Source organism: Tachypleus tridentatus, chromosome 3, assembly GCF_004210375.1.
Source record: "Tachypleus tridentatus isolate NWPU-2018 chromosome 3, ASM421037v1, whole genome shotgun sequence".
Classification (NCBI taxonomy): domain Eukaryota; kingdom Metazoa; phylum Arthropoda; class Merostomata; order Xiphosura; family Limulidae; genus Tachypleus; species Tachypleus tridentatus.
Window position 1 is genome coordinate 106,547,491 of NC_134827.1, and position 20,313 is coordinate 106,567,803.

Consider the following 20,313-nt stretch of genomic DNA (forward strand, 5'->3'; position numbering starts at 1 on the left):
AGAAATTAGTCAACATGATATATTAATGAACAGTCGCTAGTTTCAGTGTTCATGGAGACCTGATATTATTGGATATCATATAATGTTAAAGACCAAATCAACATATTCACAGATGCCATTACCAAAACACACACACACACGCACGTATAAAAACTGGTATTTAGCGTCACCTAGTGACAGAAAACTACACTACAAAATGAATGTACGTGTTATGAGAAACATTTAAAATATTAATGGCTGTGATATATATGATATATATATTCTATAAACTCTCATATACACGTGAATATCAGTTTCCAAGACTACAATTTAAAGAACTCTTAACGCACCTTACTCAAACCAAAAGAAAAGACACAAATAAATAAATGTACTATAAACCTAATTGAATACAACAATAAATACCTTTAATTGGATTTACTTTGTGTCGCCGGAGGAGGGCTAATGGGTTTGATGTTTTCTACAGTGTGCATTTTTTTGCTACATTCACTACAGGACTGCCAAAAGATTTATGGCTTCGACATGGCCAGGTGGTTAGGGCGAACCACTCGTAATTCGAGGGGTCGTGAGTTCGAATCCCCGTCACCCCAAACATGCTCGTCCTTTCAACCGTGGGGGCGTTATAATGTACAGTCAATCCCACTATTCGTTAATAAAAGAGTAGCCCAAGAGTTGGCGGTGGGTGGTGATGACTAACTGCGTTCCCTCTAGTCTTACACTTTTAAATTAGAGACGGCTAGCACAGATAGGTTTCGCGTGGTTTTGTGCAAAGTTAAAACAATAACAACAACAAACAAACGAAACAATAAAATCCATGAGAAAACGTTGCTGTTTATAAAAAAATCACCATATTTCTCTGTACTTAACAACCCCTGTCTTCACACGCAATATACGTTGTTCTGTGTTTCAAAGTAATTACCAGGAGTTAAAACATGACTGAAACAAATAAACATTTCTTTGATACTCCTGTCAGTGATAAACAGATCCTAAAGCAGCAACTGGGTGTGGTCAGTTATGCCAAAGCGAGTCGATACACTAAAACATCAACAAAGGTGTGACTACAAGGCACCAATTTTTCCAGAAAACAAAAAACTCGATGGTACTGTCGTGTTCAACTTCGACCGCACGGCACTTTGTAATTACAAAAGCTTCGCAAGTTCTGTCCATATATATTTACATTTTTAAAGATAGACAACAGATGGCAGTAGAAGCTTTTAGGCTGGTAATTTTATTATTTTACAGTGCGGCTGTAATGGTATTTTCCAGTAACTGTAATTTATATAAATATAACAGTACTTGGATGGACCTTCACCAATGTTGGTATGGAGGTTCGTCAGGCCCATGCGGAGATACATGCAAATTAGCTGTTTCATATTTGGTGTTTTGTAGTGCCAATAAACTTTTTTTTTTATAATTACATATAAGGGAAGGAACTTTTAATATCCTGAGATAACCCTTTATTAATCACGAATTTACGTAACCTCCACTCATGGGGCGGATATTTCATCTAGGTTATAAAATATTTATTAATAGCATCAAAACATATCAACAGAAACCGAACTCACAAGACGTTAGAGATGTTTGAATTTCGCGCAAAGCTACACGAAGGCTATCTGCGCTAGCCGTCCTTAATTTAGCAGTGTAAGACTAGAGGGAAGGCAGCTAGTCATCACCACCAACCGCCAATTCTTGGGCTACTCTTTTACCAACGAATAGTGGGATTGACTGTAACTTTATAACGTCCCCACGGCTGAAAGGGCGAGCATGTTTGCTGTGACGGGGATTCGAACCCGCGACCCTCGGATGACGAGTCGAGTGCTTTAAACATCTGGCCATGCTAAAGATGAAGAAAAGCGACAGCGTCTTGTAAAGGGTATGAGGAAACAATGAATGTATTTCGAACAGAAAAGGTTTATGTTTTTATCAAACAAAAAAGTCAGTTACCTTTCTGAAGAAAGTTTCGCTCCCTTAAGAATTTATTTATCGTGAAATATACATATGAAAAACTCTATATGCATATTTCATAAGTTTGAAATTTTCACCGTCTATCAAGACGTGATAAACTAGTGTAGCTGATTTCATGCACACATAAAAGTCAATTTTTCTTTGGAAAAAAAAACATATCGATCACTATTATGAAGTACTATTAAACATGAAAAACAATAGTAAGTGAAGACTTTAATTACGTGCAGTTTAGTCGTGAAGAGTATGTACAGCATGTTAATAAATGGGTTTATGATAGGGGGTGCATTATTTTAATTGCTATATAAAAAAATATATGCTTAAAAATGCCACTTCTATTTTTTGTTTCTATCCTTCGTCGTAAAATATGTGAAGTACTGTTTGTTTATGAATTTCGCGCAAAGCTACATGAGGGTTATCTGCGCTAGCCGTCCCTACTTCAGTGGTGAAAGACTAGATAGAAGGCAGCTAGTCATCACCACCCATCGCCAACTCTTGGGCTACTATTTTACCAACGAATAGTGGGATTAACCGTAACATTATGACGTCCCCACGGCTGAAAGGGCGATCATGTTTGCTGTGACGGGGATTCGAACCCGCGATCCTCAGATTACGAGTCGAACATCTTAACCCACCTGGCCATGCCGGGTCCCGCACCTTTTAACAGCTGAGGTTCTTTTTTATTTGTCAGTTTTCGCTACACATTTCTTTTTTTTAATATAAAAATATTGCTAAACTAAATCAAACCACTAGTTTGAAGATTCTAAAGTTAGGAACAAGTACATAAAAGTTCAGTAAGTCATAATCGCAGTCTTGGTTTCAAAACTGAAGGGAAAAATATTATATACTCAAACTACTCGAATTAATAGTATTATTTTTGTGTAATATCACACTTACGTTGTAATCTGACTAGCGGACAGCTTAGTGTCATGTAGATTTGGAGGTGGAGGAAGAGGTTCATCAGAAGAAGGGACCTCTGTTTCTGTTGTGGTTGGCGGTGGCGGTAGAGGGAGGTCAGGACTGGTGCAAAATGAAGTAATGGAGAGCCTATGGTCTTTTTTGTTTTGCACGTGGTTTTTAGTGGTTTTTTCGATCGTTTCCACGTGAAGCTGGCTCAACTCTAAGTTTTCGATATCATGTTCTGTTTTATTGTCCGTTTCTTTATGAAGTGATGGAAGTGCCTAGCAGGTCGCTGATGAACTCGTCGAGGGGGAACCTTAGGGGGTGTCCGTACCTTGGCATCTTCCTGTGAGGTGTCGCTGTGCTCGATCTTTTCAACTAGAGTGACACCATCTGACGTGATTACTTTAACAGAAGCGGTTTTATTGGAATGAAGTATTTCTTTAACTTGAGCTTTACGAGGGGACTTATACGAGCGCAAGAAACGTGGCATTCTGAAACAACATGTACAACAATTACCAGAAGTGGTATTTAAGAAATACAGTGCATTATATATTTATATTACAAGCATTGAAGTATTCATTTTTTACTATTAATCAAAATGTTTTAGAGTGCGGTTTCTTTCAGTTTCTGTATGATAAAGATGGTTGTACGTACAAAATTTACACACATGTAAAACACGCAAAACCAACTTGCAGTAAGCAACGTAATATGTTACAAAATAAAGACTAAAAAACAACAACAAATTGGTTTCAAACACTGTTGTGAGCAATGGATAATTTAACAATAAAACGATTTGTTTCTAAGTACAACAATGCAGTTCATGCAGTAAACAATGGAACATTTAACAATAGGACGAGTTAAACCTAATTACTCTTATTAACAATAGCACAGTTCATGCAGTAATATGTATTGGCTTTAAACCAGAACGAGCTATATGCTTAGAGCAAACCTAATAATTAATCTGACAATCAACAAAGCTAATTAATTACGCGTTTCTACTTATAAAGATTACAATATTTTGTTTCGTCAGTGGCGTAACTTCGATGTTAACGACATTTTCGGCCGTAATTCAAATAATATCTTACGATGTTCGGTCAGTTTAGGAGATTTTACTTATCCCTAAGCAACGTAATCTTTTTACCGATAACATGAGTTGGTCCAAAAGTTTAATAAGAGCTCAGATCATTGATAACACATGTTAAAGAAAAGAGAATGTTACTGTGAGTTACAAATGACACGAGATTAACTGCGCCATCTTGTGACACGAGAAACCAACAACAAAGCTGTGATAAATGTACCAGAAAACTTGCATGCACACTTCATACAATAGTGTCTCTTCCTGAAGTCCAAATGTATCACAGCATCAAACAGTTTTTTAAACTCTTTATCGGATTAACACTTAAACTGGCCATTTATTTATAGCCTTTCGTTTTGGGTGGTCCATATGTTGCACGATACTTAGTATGTGTAATAAAAAAGAACAATAGAATTGGGTGAAATATATCTACGAACGAAACCTGCTGTAATTATTTGAATTAATTGCAATGTGGGGACATTTTAATTTATTAACCCTTATGAGCCTTATTTGTGTTTATTGTATATTAGCAGGCACCATTTAACTTATTAAATTATGGACATCAATAGCTTGAGGATAATGTATTTTAAAATACGAGTAGATATTGACCTAACCCCAGGTCCCGGCATGGCCAGGTGGTTAAGGCGCTCGACTCGTAAGCCGAGGGTCACGGGTTCGAATCCTCGTCCCACCAAACATGCTCGCCCTTTTAGCCGTGTGTGTATCAATAATGTGACGGTCAATCCCACTATGCGTTGGTAAACGATTAGCCCAAGAGTTGGCGGTGGGTGGTAATGGCTAGCTGCTTTCCCCATAGTCTTACACTGCTAAATTAGGGACGGCCAGCGGAGATAGCCCTAGTGTAGCTTTGCGCGAAATTTAAAACAAACCAAACCCAATCCCCAACGAAATTCCAGAAGTACAAGTATCCGATATCCGGAAAACAATTGTAATAAATATATATCAATACTAACGAAATATTTATCGCTAAAGCAAACAATTTAACTCGACGTTCCTTATGAGTTCTCTGTTAGAAATTACGAATTTCAGATGTTTTGTGAACCAAATTTATCCAGATAGAATAGTTCATTACTGTCGGATGTAGAATAACGTATTCAGGTATGGGCGAGAGGGGGCTCAGCCTCAGTGCCGATGGTCTTAATGGGGACCCATTGATAATTTTATTCTATGTAAAATTACACTGGATGTAGTGCCCACAAAAGTTGTTAGCCTCTGGGCCCACCAAACCTTAAATATCCACCACTGTGTCCCACTGTACGAAGTGTCACTCACGATCACTGACTCTCGCTTTAAGACAAACTAACTTCTGATATTGTATTCCGATTTATAAGTACAGATTTCTGCAAAAAATTGGCATTTCTTTGATAAAGCATAAGATGCATACTTGGTGAAAAAGTATACGAGACTTGAATTTTGTGATCAAGCAAAATCGACCACCAAAATGTCTCTATTTTTATAAATGTTAAATAAGTTTTTATTTCAAACTGAGAAAGTTTTTCTTTACAGAGTTGAATCGTTACATTTTGATTTGTTTCGTGTGATTACGAATTTTGTATTTTCTAATCATTTTTGAACATTTTTATTGTATTCGACTGAAAGGATGTGTTTGACAATTGTTTTATTGAAATAGAACCATTTCTTTCTAATGAGACGCCAGTTTTGTGCAACAAAGTGTAATTTCTCATCTTGAAAAGGGCCCGGCATGGCCAAGCGTATTAAGGTGTTCGACTCGTAATCTGAGGGTCACGAGTTCGAATACCCGTTACACCAAATATGCTCGCCCTTTCAGCCGTGGGGGCGTTATAATGTGACAGTCAATCCCACTATTCGTTGGTAAAAGAGTGGCCCTAGAGTTGGCGGTGGGTGGTGATTATTATTGTGATGACTAGCTGCCTTCCCTCTAGTCTTACACTACTAAATTAGGGACGACAAGCACAGATAGCCCTCGAGTAACTTTGTGCGAAATTCAATAAACAAACAAGCAATCATCTTGAAAAATACAAGCAATAATTACCAAATTACCTACCTAATTAGATTATCACTGATACAAACGAACCTAAAACTGCAAACAAATTTTCAAAGATGTCTTCCAAACGTGTTAAAAATAAATAACATTATAAACTATATAAAGAATATTTGGTTGAGACTTTATCCTTACAGTTATTTAGAATGTTACCTGAAGACAAAAGCATTCTGTTACAGAATTATAGCACGTGTAAGCCTATTAAGCAACAAAGATAGATTTGATTCACGTAAGTTACAATGTGTAACAGAGTTGGAATTATTATTAGTTGTAAAAACAAGTTACAATAATAATAACAAATCAGCTACATAGAACAGTCAATAGAAAGCCCACAAGAGTCGTAATACATAAGGCAAAGTCCGGATTATTTTAACCCCTCAGAATAAAAATGTTTGAACTATTTCTGTCAAGTTGATCTTATTATTGTTTATTGGAGAAAATCAATAGAAAGTGCTCCGAACAGTGAGAATATCACATGCACGCGCGTTTTGTTAATGTTTTTTATCGTACACTCGAGTAGCATTGCGCGGAATTCAAAAAACCAAAAAACAAACTTTTACGTTTGAAGTTAAATGAAACACAGAAGAGAAAAATCATGGGATACAGCGCAAAGTGGACAAAAGAAATCTATTGTCGACAATTTCGGAATACTGACAAGCCTAAGAAATTTTCTCAAACACGTTTGTTCACAGCTTTAATTCCTTAGAATAAGTCCTCGAACAACAACAACAAAATCAAGCATCGAACACGAAACGTTTATTGCAAGAACCCTAGAAATTAATCGAATGAAGAATGTTTCATACTAAAATACAGATATTCCTTTCCAGATTGAAGCTGTGTAATGCATTTCGGTACCTGCTACTTACTTGTTTTTGTGTTTTTGAATGTCGCGCAAAGCTACTCGAGGGCTATCTGCGCTAGCCCTTCCTAATTTAGCAGTGTAAGACTATAGGGAAGGCAGCTAGTCATCACCACCCATTACCAACTCTTGGGGTACTCTTTTACCAACGAATAGTGGGATTGACCACGTCACATTATAATGTCCCCACGGCTGAAAGGACGAGCATGTTTGATGCGACCAGGATTCGAACCCAGGACCATTAAGGAGTCGAACGCCAAAACCCAGCTTGCCATGCCGGGGCCCCGATTTGTTTCTCAGTCGTTTACTTAGGACTTCAAAATTTATTTTATTCATCTAGCTGTCAGGAATGCTGTGGCTTAGTAAGAAAGTCACACGGCTTATCACTCTAAAATTCGATTTTCAATACCTGCAGTGAGCGGAGAACAGGTTGTGTAAGTTAGTGCTTAAGAATAAAAATTCGGTGCAAATAACGCTACACATACTCGTTGCTATTTCTGTAGCTTTGTGTTTAGAAACAAAATTTTGTTGTAGGCCTAACGTCCTGCTATGATTGGAAATAATATCCCAGCAGGGAACGCGTCAACAAAAATATCAAACCAGATAAATTTCATATGTATTCTGCGGAATGTAAAACGAACAGATCCAATTTAATATAGCTATGAATAAGAAACAATATGCATTTTAAAGAGATATAAACGTCCATATTCCATCGGAATATTTCACTTTCCCCTAGAGACGCACTGCTGCTATGGCAACCCAGTTATCTCTGCGTCCATTTATACAGTTCTCGAGATCAGATCTTTCAAGATTCCTTGTTGTTTTCTCCTGTTACAAGATTTCATTAGGAATGGAGACATTATACTACAAAGAAAATTACTTTGATTAGCTTAAAAATCGCTTGTGAAATCAGAAATCTAACTGTAAGTTTTGGACGCCGATTGTCCGTTCGTGTACATATTTGTGTTAAATGTTTTGTTTACCGTTGATATAAAAAGAAGTGTTCTCTGAAAACAACACAGGTTAACAATAACGAAGGTTTTGTTGTCTGAATTGAAAATTACCAAGTGAAGGATAACTGACAGGAAGCTACGCAATGGGCTATCTGTGCTGTCCCTACCACGAGTAGCGAACTTCGAATTCTAGCGTTATTAGTCCAAACACTGACCTCTGTGTCACTGAAAAGTAACTAAAACGGTTACGTCACAAACAAGCCAGGTTGCAGGTATAGCCCTCCTCCATTTTGAACTGTGGGCTGGAGACCGGCATGTCAACAGTAACCCGCTGTAACAAGGGCTTTTGGAACGAAGTAGATTATGACTTTAATAACACATAAGTTGAAATACCTCAACCGACGAGGAATATTTAAACTTAATTCGAACAACGTACGTTTAACAACTGTCATATATTTCAAAGTAATTGCTTGAACATAAATTTATCTCAAAATATTAAAACTATAACAAAGCTTAATAAAAGCATTTACAGTTTGATTTCTCTCTATCAACAAATAAAAATTTTAAAGTTCTTACATTTCACTGACCATAAGAAAAACATGGTTGTTTGAGAAACAGTCCAGCAACTTTCATACTTTGACCTTGAATCCATTTAATTCAACATTGTCTAAAGGGTCAACTTGAAAAGATTATTTGAAATTGACTCAGTAGGCTTGGAGTAATTAACCAACAGGTTTTACAACATAGAAAGTTTGACCCCTTAGGACATTCCCCATAGATCATAGTATTTACATACAAATATTGTCCGAGATTGGCCCAATTGGCTCGGAGTTAGGGTGCAAACTGTGGCATCTCTAACCGCGAACCATTCGACTGGCACCTAGACAGGGTTTCCACTCAGTTGGTTCTTTATTATTAAAGTAAAATTTTAATATTATTAACTAAAATCGCATAATTTAAAAGAAGACGTGCAGCTGTTACAAACCTGGTAGGAACAGATTTCTTATAAATACGAAACAGGGTCTTCAAACACATTATGTCTACATCATGATAACCCCATTTTAAGGGTAAAGAAGTTGTCTTTAACAGCACTTAAGCAGTATATTTCTCTCCAAACTGTTTTACACACAGACTTAACAAACACTGCCACAAACATCGCGATCCCCGTGTTCAATACCGGTTGAAATAATGACTCAGTCATTAATTGTGACGGTGATAAAGTCATTGTGAAATATTTTGTTCTTTATATTCAGAGCTCTTAACCGGCGGTACAAAACTTTCTCCTTGTTATACGGTTCACTGCCACCCAATGAAGGTTACCGTGTACTTAAGTAACCTTTCTTTGTTTTCTTACTGAGGTCATTGCTATCAAATTTGTCTCAAAGTTACCTGCATAGAGGTACTGGTCAATGTACAGTTAGCTATCCAAGTTACTTGTCTAAGTATTGCCAGTTGCACAGAGCGATTAGTCTGAGAACAGTTAATTGACAGAGCGACTAGTCTGGGTGTAGTTAGCTACATGAGCGACTAGCCTGGGTGTAGTTAGCTACATGAAGCGACTTGTCTGGGTATAGTTAGCTACATGAAGCGACTTGTCTGAGTTTAGTTAGCTGCATGAAGCGACTAGACTGGGTGTAGTTAGCTACATGAAGCGACTTGTCTGGGTATAGTTAGCTATGTGAAGCGACTTGTCTGGTTATAGTTAGCTACATGAAGCGACTTGTCTGGGTATAGTTAGCTACATGAAGCGACTACCCTGGGTGTAGTTAGCTACATGAAGCGACTTGTCTGGGTATAGTTAGCTACATGAAGCGACTTGTCTGAGTATAGTTAGCTGCATGAAGCGACTAGACTGGGTGTAGTTAGCTACATGAAGCGACTTGTCTGGGTATAGTTAGCTACATGAAGCGACTTGTCTGAGTTTAGTTAGCTGCATGAAGCGACTAGACTGGGTGTAGTTAGCTACATGAAGCGACTTGTCTGGGTATAGTTACTATGGAAGCGACTTGTCTGGTTATAGTTAGCTACATGAAGCGACTTGTCTGGGTATAGTTAGCTACATGAAGCGACTACCCTGTGTAGTTAGCTACATGAAGCGACTTGTCTGGGTATAGTTAGCTACATGAAGCGACTTGTCTGAGTATAGTTAGCTGCATGAAGCGACTAGACTGGGTGTAGCTGCATGAAGCGACTATAGTTAGCTACATGAAGCGACTTGTCTGAGTTTAGTTAGCTGCATGAAGCGACTAGACTGGGTGTAGTTAGCTACATGAAGCGACTTGTCTGGGTATAGTTAGCTATGTGAAGCGACTTGTCTGGTTATAGTTAGCTACATGAAGCGACTTGTCTGGGTATAGTTAGCTATGTGAAGCGACTTGTCTGGGTATAGTTAGCTAAATGAAGCGACCTGTCTAGGTATAGTTAGCTGCATGAAGCGACTAGACTGGGTGTAGTTAGCTGCATGAAATGACTTGTCTAGGTATAGTTAGCTGCATGAAGCGACTACACTGGGTGTAGTTAGCTCCATGAAGCGACTTGTCTGGGTATAGTTAGCTATATGGTGTTGAAGTGATTGAGAAACTGAGACGATAACCTAATGACATATCCTTGCTTTTATAAATTCGTATGTGCAGCTGTGCTTGAGGGGATATTTGTGCAATGAGTGATGTGACAATACTGTAAATTAAAGGGGTAAATGTTGTATTACACAAAATATTACCTCCAGTAATATCCAAGCAGTATTTGGTGCACTAGTCACTCTGGTGAAAATAATGTCTCACTTTGGTTTGGTATGATTTTCACGCAAAGCTACACAAGGGCAATCTGCGCTAGCCCTTCCTAATTTAGCAGTGTAAGACTAGAGGGAAGGCAGCTAGTCGTCACCACCCACTACTCTTCTACCAACGAATAGTGGGATTGTCCGTCACATTATAACGATGGTGACGGTTAAGGAAGGGAGTAGAGAGTTTCATGCCTTCCTGAAATACATGAAAAGTTTAAAAGTAAAAACAACAATACAATAACTGAAAACACACGATGACAGTGATTAAAGATTTAAAGTTGTCACTATTTTATAATAATTTAAGAACTGGCAACAAAACGAAACAAAATCGTGTCTAGCATGGAACGTTCTTGTCGTTTTCATTACGATCCTTCACAATGCTGGATTCATGGTTCGCATCTCGTTGTCGCAAAATCGCACTCCAACGCTATAGAGCCGTGGAAAGTGCGTTATACGAGTGACGGTCAGCTCCCCATTGTTCGATCAGACAATCAACAGAAGGTCAAGATGTGGCGGTGGATGCTATCGGTTACTTCTCTTCCATATAGTCTACCATTTCAAAATCAGAGACAGCTATGTGCAAGTAGCCCTTGCTTAGCAATTGCACGAAATATTTATATCTTCACGTTTTCTCGGGAATACTGCCACGCTTAATTTTTTGATATAATTGCAAAAAAGGCCTAAGAAGTTCTGAATTGCTGGAGATGTTCACACAATATCACGCAAAGTTATTTTTCTTTTTTTTTCTTACAAGTCTTCGGCCTGTATATTTTTACCTCAACTCGAGCAAAACTACTACTATCAAATACAGAATAATTATTTCTGTTTTTTTTTTTCCTTCTCAATTATAAGCTCTATCACTATTCAATCCAGAAAGTATTATGCCTTACATCACAACGGTACTGAAGGGAAGATAATTCTGTTTTAAAATATCACAAATAATGCTCCGTCGTTTTAATAATAGCACAGATCTGAAGGGAAGATAATTCTGTTTTAAAATCTCACAAATAATGCTCCGTAGTTTTAATAATAGCACAGATCACAACGGTACTGAAGGGAAGATAATTCTGTTTTAAAATATCACAAATAATGCTCCGTCGTTTTAATAATAGCACAGATCACTACAGTACTGAAGGGAAGATAGTTCTGTTTTAAAATCTCACAAATAATGCTCCGTAGTTTTAATAATAGCACAGATCACTACAGTACTGAAGGGAAGATAATTCTGTTTTAAAATATCACAAATAATGCTCCGTAGTTTTAATAATAGCACAGACAACTACGTCGAAAAATGCTCTGCACAATTAATTATGTATGCACGGACGTTTTGGAAATGCAGACGTAGAACCGTAGATAAGTATGTATGATGTGGCTTATATATTATTATTATGCTCTTGATTATCACCAGCTGCAGGAATTATTAGAAACAAAATGGTTGTGTAAAATACAGAATCGTTAGATGTTTGTACGTTCACACATCTTTGTTTTGGTAGGGTAATCTAATGGATTAATCGTGTTTATAATTGTTATTTTTTTCTGCACACATAAAACTAATAACAGTATTATCTTACCCACAAGTACTGGTCCTTAAAATAAATTTGATAGATTACACTCTTTTAGCGTAGTATTCATACGACATCGGAACTCTGGTGGCAAACTTAAGAATTAAACTTATTTATAGTAATATTAACACCACACCAGAACTCTGGTGGCAAACTAGAGAATTAAACTCATTTATAGTAATATTAACACCACACCGGAACTCTGGTGGCAAACTTGAGAATTAAACTTTTAGTAATATTAACACCACACCAGAACTCTGGTGGCAAACTTGAGAATTAAACTCATTTATAGTAATATTAATACCACACCGGAACTCTGGTGGCAAACTTGAGAATTACGAGATTACGAGTTTACGAGTCACGTGCCCTAATCATCAGGCTATGCCAGACCACTTTGGGATTAATTTGCAAAAAGCAAAATAAGAAAACCAACAAGAGAAGTCTTTCTCTCTCGATGTTTCTACAACATGACATGCCACAGAACCCATAATGAAGATTGAGAAACAGAGGGTATGCTCAGACAGACTGTCTTTTTACGAGTGCAATTCTCTGTTACACTAATGTGTAGTTCAGGTTTGGTTTTAAACGACTCTAGCCTGAACGAATTAATAAAACCAACCGCATTTTACTTCCTTCTTGACTTGTAGAAATAGGGTTAACAATAGCTCTAAGACTGAATATAACCGTCTACGTTGGACATTCCTTAATTTTTGAATCCCACTAACAACTTTTAGATTGCAATAGGATTTAACCATCATTGTTATAAAGCAACCATGATCCCAAAATTGGAACGCTGTTTTTCTTCATCAACAGGACGCGAATTAAAGAACCTTGCCGTCAAAAGTTGGGCACGCTAACCACTAGGACAGCGTTTCTGGTTTGGTTTGTTCTTGAATTTCGCACAAAGCTACTCGAGGGCTATCTGTGCTAGCCGTCCCTAATTTAGCAGTGCAAGATTAGGGGGAAGGCAGCTAGTCATCACCACCCACCGCCAACTCTTGGGCTACTCTTTTACCAACGAATAGTGGAATTGACCGTAACATTATAACGCCCCCACGGCTGAAAGGGCGAGCATGTTTGGCGCGACGGGGATGCGAACCCGCGACTCTCAGGTTACGAGTCGCACGCCTTAACACGCTTAGCCATGCTGGGCCTCAGTAAGACTAGAGGGAAAGCAGCTGGTCATTACCACTCACTGCCAGCTCTTGGGCTACTGTTTCACGAATGAATAGTGGGATTGACCGTCATATCATAACGCCCCCACGGCTAAAAGGGACGAGCATGTTTGGCGCGACGAGGATGCGAACCCACAGGGTTTTTGAGGCACAAATGATTTCTAGTAATGGGGGGGAAGGCGATGTATGGTAGAGTAAATAATACAATAATGCAAATAAAAAGGTTTAATATATTATTTGTTATGAAAACAAATAATTACTACAATACAGTTTAATGTATTCACCTCGTCATTCAACACTGTCACTCGTTAAAAAAACATGTATGTGTGCGCGCAAGTAACTATCTTTATTTGGGAGGGGAGCGTTGATGGCAAATGTTTGGGAAACGCAACACTAGGCCACGCGCGATCCGCGTGGATAAAACCTTTGGAACTTAAGACTACTAGAATGGTACAATACTGTCTGATGCATTATTTCAGAGATGGAACTGTTCAACATTATAATAATCCACAGGACTAATAATTTGTGAACAGATCAGTTTGTGAAAGAAGTGTCAACAGATCAGTCAGTAAAAAAGTGTGAATAGATCAGCTTATAAAACAAGTGTGAACAAATCAGTCAGTAAGAAAAGTGTGAACAGATCAGTTTGTAAAAGAAGTGTGAACAAATTAGCCAGTAAAAATGGTGTGAACATTTAGAAATTATTGTCACTTCTTATTTTGCTTAGGTTAAAATAAACTGTAATAAAATAAAAAATATATAAATAAAGGAAAACGTTTACTTCCGAGGGTCGCGGGTTCGAGTCCCTGTCACATCAAACATGCTCGCCCTTTCAGCCGTGGGGACGTTATATAGTGACGGTCAGTTCTACTATTCGTTGGTAAAAGAGTAGCCCAAGAGTTGGCGGTCGGTGGTGATGACTAGCTGATTTCCCTCTAGCCTTACACTGCTAAATTAGTGAAGGCTGGCGCAAATAGCCCTCGTGTAGCTTTGCGAAATTCAGAAACAAATAAGCAAAACAGCTAAACCGGATAGTATGTTCACGGATAAACTCAACAAAAAGTTTAACTTTCTAATTAAAATAAATATCGTAAAGTTCTTGTTAACTTCAAAAATACAGAAATCATTACATAACTGACTCGTGCATTGGTTTCACTAGTCTACCTTAAAACACAAGAAAAACGCAGTTTAAACTGCGCTCGGGAAACCAACCCATAACTCCATAAGCTTATCGCTGTCTCACTGAGGGGCAGTCTTGAGGGTGAAACTGTAGAGGTCAAGAAATGCGAGAAAAGATCAACTTAAACAAAAGAGTGGACTTTTTAAATAGCAAAACAACTTATTTGTCTAGTCCTTCTGGGTTTGTAAATGTTTTGTCCAGAAACACATAAATACAAACACACAAATAATACAATAAAATAAAATTGACAGTCAAAATACTGTCTGCTCCCTGGATTACTGTGCATTTCATAATTGTAAGTGTAAAATATGCTGTTAAACCGAATTAACGCACATTAAATGCAATATAATTGTTATAATCATAATATAACACGACCAACTGAATTGTTCGCTTAACCCTAATCTTGTGCTATTTAATAACGGAAGCCTCCACCCATCTTTCCAAAACCTAAAATTTTCCGCGATTTATAGAGCTGACATGTAGAAGGTGTTTCCAGTTTTATCAAACGTAGGAAGTGGAAAACGACTTGATTTCGGGCTCGTTTATAGAAAAGTGAAATATCGAGACATTAATCTGTCAGGAACCGAATCCACATCACCATGGAACACGTGCTGTTCAGCCTATGCTGAAATTGAGTCAGTTTGAAGTTTTTCTATTTTTTTTTTTTTTTTTTTGGTTGTAGTTTTTTCTCTCCATATACAAACTTTAAGGACACAGCTAATCTTATCATAATCACTGTATGATAGCAACTGTAGAGAATATAAAGTGAGGACCCATATATGTGTACCTGTTCATGTGAATGTATTTGGACACCTATGGTTATTACAACGCATAACACAGAAGGTTATTTGTTTCAAATATAAGTTTATAATATACGAGAGACTGTGTAACTAATCTAGCAGTACTGTTAGTCTGTTATTTTTATTTTAATATGTTTTGATCGCGTATTTGTCATGTTTTTAGTACATCTATAACTTCTTTACACTTAAAGGTTAAATGTCAAGTTACAAACTTATAAGTAACTAAATTATAACTGAAATTTACTAACTTAAAATGGAGGTGAAACCAGTTTTTAAAATGACTATGTGTGTGTGTGTGTGTGTGTGTGTGTGATGGATAAAGCTGGAAATGATTTCTTTAGAAATTTGCTGCAACAGTGGGTGATTTCGATCATCCCGCAGATTAATTATAGCTGTTTCATGGTAGGGTATGAAGTTATGGTGGAACAGAATGTATCAGAATTACATTTTGAAATTATTTTGTGTTTCACGCGTAGTTTGATGATATCATAAACTGACCACTTTTGAGTAGGACATCTAACAGCCATTTTTGTAAAAAAATATTCACATAATCAGAACATAAAAATGTTTTTATATCGGGGATTTAGACTTTTACAGATGGGAATGTCCCTTATATTTACTGGTATTTAAAAACAAAGGAATATGGATTCTGTTGGGGAATCAAGACCATACTTACAGAGACCTGCAACAAGTCGTGCCCCAGTCGAATTCTGAAAGGTGAGAATCCATTAACACAAAAGCCAATGGTAAAAGCTGTTCACTGCCTCAGACAACACGCTGTTCCATACGGAAACAAGTTAGCCGTGTCACACCGAAAGCAGCATTTACTCTATCCTCGTACACTATATGGATTATGGAAAGCAAAGCAGGGAGTATGGAGTGCTTTCGGCATGACATTCTTAGGTCAGAAGCTTTTGGAACGAAAACAATACTGCAGGGCTATTGCAAAGATGCATGGTCGAAAGGCAGAGCATGGCCAGACGTGTCGACATATATTGTAATGTTGTAGCGAAACTCAAAATTCTTTTAAAGTAATGCATACAATATCTGTCTAGCAACAGTTTCCGAACGCTTGAACAGGGGGTCTGAATAAGGAAACAGTCTATACTTAAAGATCACAGGCTATAAAATTAAACAATAATTACCAAAAAAACATATTAAACAATGTAGTGATAATGTTGTTGTCGATTTTCATCCTGCGGCCCGAAAACAAGTCGCACCAAACATTCTCGCCCTTTCAGTTGTTAAGGCGTTATTATGTGACTTTCAATATCACTATTCGTTGGGGCCCGGCATGGTCAAGCGTGTTAAGGCGTGCGACTCGTAATCTGAGGGTCGCGGTTTGCATCCCCGTCGCGCCAAACATGCTCGCCCTTTCAGTCGTGGATGCGTTATAATGTGACGGTCAATCCCACTATTCGTTGGTAAAAGAGTAGCCCAAGAGTCGGCGGTGGGTGGTGATGACTAGCTGCCTTCCCTCTAGTCTTACACTGCTAAATTAAGGACGGCTAACACAGATAGCCCTCGAGTAGCTTTGTGCGAAATTCAAAACAAACAAACAAACTATTCGTTGGTAAACGAGTAGCCTAAGAGTTGGCGGTGGGTTGCGATAACTAGCTGCCTTCCCTCTAGTCTTGCACTGCTAAATTAGGGACGGCTAACAAAGATAACCCTTGAGTAGCTCTGCGCGGAATTCATAACAGACGAAACTTTTATTATGTAAAAAAAGGATTAAAAATGACTTAAATAAAATACATTATTATTAAAATTTACTAAGTTAATCTCGTCACATCATCGTTGTTCATTAAAACTGTATATAATGTCTGGACTGTTACGATATCTGCTGTATTCCAGCCAAACTGACGAGTCCTAGCATTGTGCGAAATGTCTCTATGGCACTGGATATGACAGATGTAATATGGTTGACAGGTTATAATATGCTCGTCGTTACCTTCATTCATAAGTTTTTAGTTGTTTTTGTTTTGCCACAGCACATTCCCTCAAAGTGTATAACTTAAATCAGAAATAGAAAACGCAGTTTACAAAATAAACATTTTTTATCTCTTCCGCTACATTTTAGAATACTAATTTACAGTATTAAACAAGCAAAGGAAATGTAAATAAAAATTAAAACAACACAACAACAATAACGCATAACGGCAGCATGTTTTTGCCGCACTTATTAACCATCGGCAATAAAAATACTGTTAAAACTATTACAACGAAAATGTCACCCCCTGACATTAAATAAAACATTCCACGGCTTTGATAGTCACAGACGGATCGAAATATTCTACTAAAAACAAGTTAGAATATTTGTATTCTCTATAGTCGGTTCAGCGTGGCCTTCTGAATAATTTGCTCGATGTGTGAATCCAAGGGTCCATGGTTCGCAGCTCGTTGACCAAAAAACAAACAACAACAAGAAACTCTGTATACCTTTGGGCCGGGAGTATTGTATTTAGAATTATTCTAATACAGGAGACAAGTGTAACTCAAGAATTAGCGATGGGTGCTATTGACTAATTACTTCCTCTCCAATCTATCCGTTTAGAATTTGTGACAGCTAGTGGCAGAAAGCCCTTTGTGTAGCTTTGAGTCAGTATCGTGGAACAAAAAGTGTCTTGAGCCACTAAACAGATGCAAAAAATATCGATTTCAATTTCGACCCGGTAAAAAACTTGGATTAAAAAAAAAACACTAAACCTTAGTTGTGGTTGTGAACGTAAGCCAATTAAAGTTTCAAAGCGGCGAATAATCAAATTATACAGAAGAACCAGGCAGCGCCGGTTAAAATTAATTAACAATAACCTAAAAGACCGGTTCTCGGAGCTAAGCCTAACGAACTGACTCTGCAAATATAATACAAGTCCATTGAGACACAGAATGCACAGAAGTTCGATGCGTACAATTTTGTATGCAAATTAGAAAAACAACGTTCCATGTTTTATCTACATAAAAGGAGTTTGGTTGATTCATCGATCTTAGATAAGCGCGGATGTGAAAAACAAAACAGAATATGTTATAAATACATTTGAATACATTAACGTTAAATCTTGAAGTTACCTGTTTTAATCTCTCACTGAAGGATATCTTCCATGACGTCATTAAAGCACTAATAAAAGGAGAGCAATTACTTTTTATTATAATTCACAGAGTAATTATCTGCCCCAAGAATATTTAGACAAATGCATATGTGAATTCGAATAGAATAAGGCCTCACAAAACTTTGGTCTCTGCTAAATAATCTGTCATAACAAGCCCTGGCACAGACAGGTGGGTTAAGGCGCTCGACTCGTATTCTAAAGATCGCGGGTTCGAATTCCCGTCACACCAAACATGCTCGCCCTCTCAGCCGTGGAAGCGTTATAATGTGACAGTCAACCCCACTATTCGTTTGTAAAAGAGTAGCCCAAGAGTTGGCGGTGGGTGGTGATGACTAGCTGCCTTCCCTCTAGGCTTACACTGCTAAAGTAGAGGGACGGCTAGCGCAGATAGCCCTCGAGTAGCTTTGCGCGAAATTCAAAACGACCCAAAATGTCATAACAATTTTTTTATTTATTTATTCTTTAATTCTATATTATGCAGTAGCGCAATTTTCTAGTTAATCGAATTTTCTGGAAAGCATTGAAACCATACCGTCCCATGTGATCTTTTATATTTATAATACGACACACTTACTACACACGGTTGGGAAGCGATCGTTACGAGATAATGAGTTATGCATTATAAATTATGTTGCTTACTACGCTTTTCATCTTACTAAAAACTCAGTGTTGGAAGAAGGAAGACGGATGGAAGTACAAGCTTTGTAAGCATAGATACGATCCTTTCCAGATAATTAGACTTCAAGTCAACAAAAAATTATTTGTAGGTGTAGATACTATTCTTTACAGATATTTGATATTTAGGACAACAAGTCAGTTATTTGTAGGCCTATGTATGATCCTTTCCTGATATCAAGGCTATAGGATAGCAAGACAATTATATGTGAGCCTAGATACGATCCTTTTCAAATACTTAGCCTTTAGGTCAACAAGATAATTGTTTGTAGGCCTAGATACTATTCTTTACAGATACTTAGCATTTAGAACAACAAGACAATTATATGTAGGCCTAGATACGATCCTTTCCAGGTATCAAGGCCATAGGACAGCAAGATAATTGTTTGTAGGCCTAGATATGATTCTTTTCAAATACTTAGCCTTTAGGACAACAAGACAATTGTTTGTAAGCCTAGATACGATCCTTTCCAGATACTTAGCATTTAGGAAAACAATTGTTTGCAGACGTAGATACCAGCCTTTCTAGATACCTAACATTTAGGACAACAAGACAATTATTTGTAGGCCTAGATACGATCTTTTCCAGATGCTTAACCTTTCGGACAACAAGACAATTTATCTTGACCTTTGTCGTTTTTATTTTTTGCGAAATATAATTTAAAACACTTTATTTTAATTTTTTTTTTGCAGAAAGAAACACAATAAATAAAGTATTATATTATCTGCTAGTTAAAAAAAGGCCTAGCACCAAACAGTTTTTATTTAGAGTCAAACCATCTCATTGTATGAGCATTTATTATCTGTCAGGAGAAATTTCGCTTAACACCAGAACTCGACGGCTGGACTGGACTATGGGTTTTGTTTGTTTTTGAATTTCGCGCAAAACCACACGAGGGCTATCTGCGCTAGCCGTCCCAAATTTAGCAGTGTAATACTAGAGGGAAGGCAGCTAGTCATCACCACCCACTGCCAACTCTTGGACTACTCTTTTATCAACGAATAGTGGGACTAACCGCCACATTATAACGTTCCCGCGGCTGAAAGGGCGAGCATGTTTGGTGTGACAGGGATTCGAACTCGCGACTCACGGATTACATGGGAGCAAGAAAAATTCTCCACGTGAACAATGTAATAAAATACACTAGATTCCCTAAACTCAAGTTTTTATTATTTTACTCATGGCTCAACCATCTTTATGTAACAGAAACAAAGAAACGAGAGAAGACCGTTTCTTCT

General features: G+C 37.6%; 1 protein-coding gene and 1 long non-coding RNA gene across 6 annotated transcripts in view; one reads left to right on the plus strand and one right to left on the minus strand.

Annotated features, from left to right (window-relative positions):
- LOC143247685 (uncharacterized) overlaps positions 1–20,313 on the plus strand; it is a 274,645-nt gene that overhangs the window by 26,140 nt on the left and 228,192 nt on the right. The window lies entirely within an intron of this gene.
- The window catches only part of LOC143247684 (uncharacterized), a 179,849-nt gene that overhangs the window by 16,694 nt on the left and 142,842 nt on the right, over positions 1–20,313 (minus strand). The gene's annotated exons all lie outside the window — the stretch shown is intronic.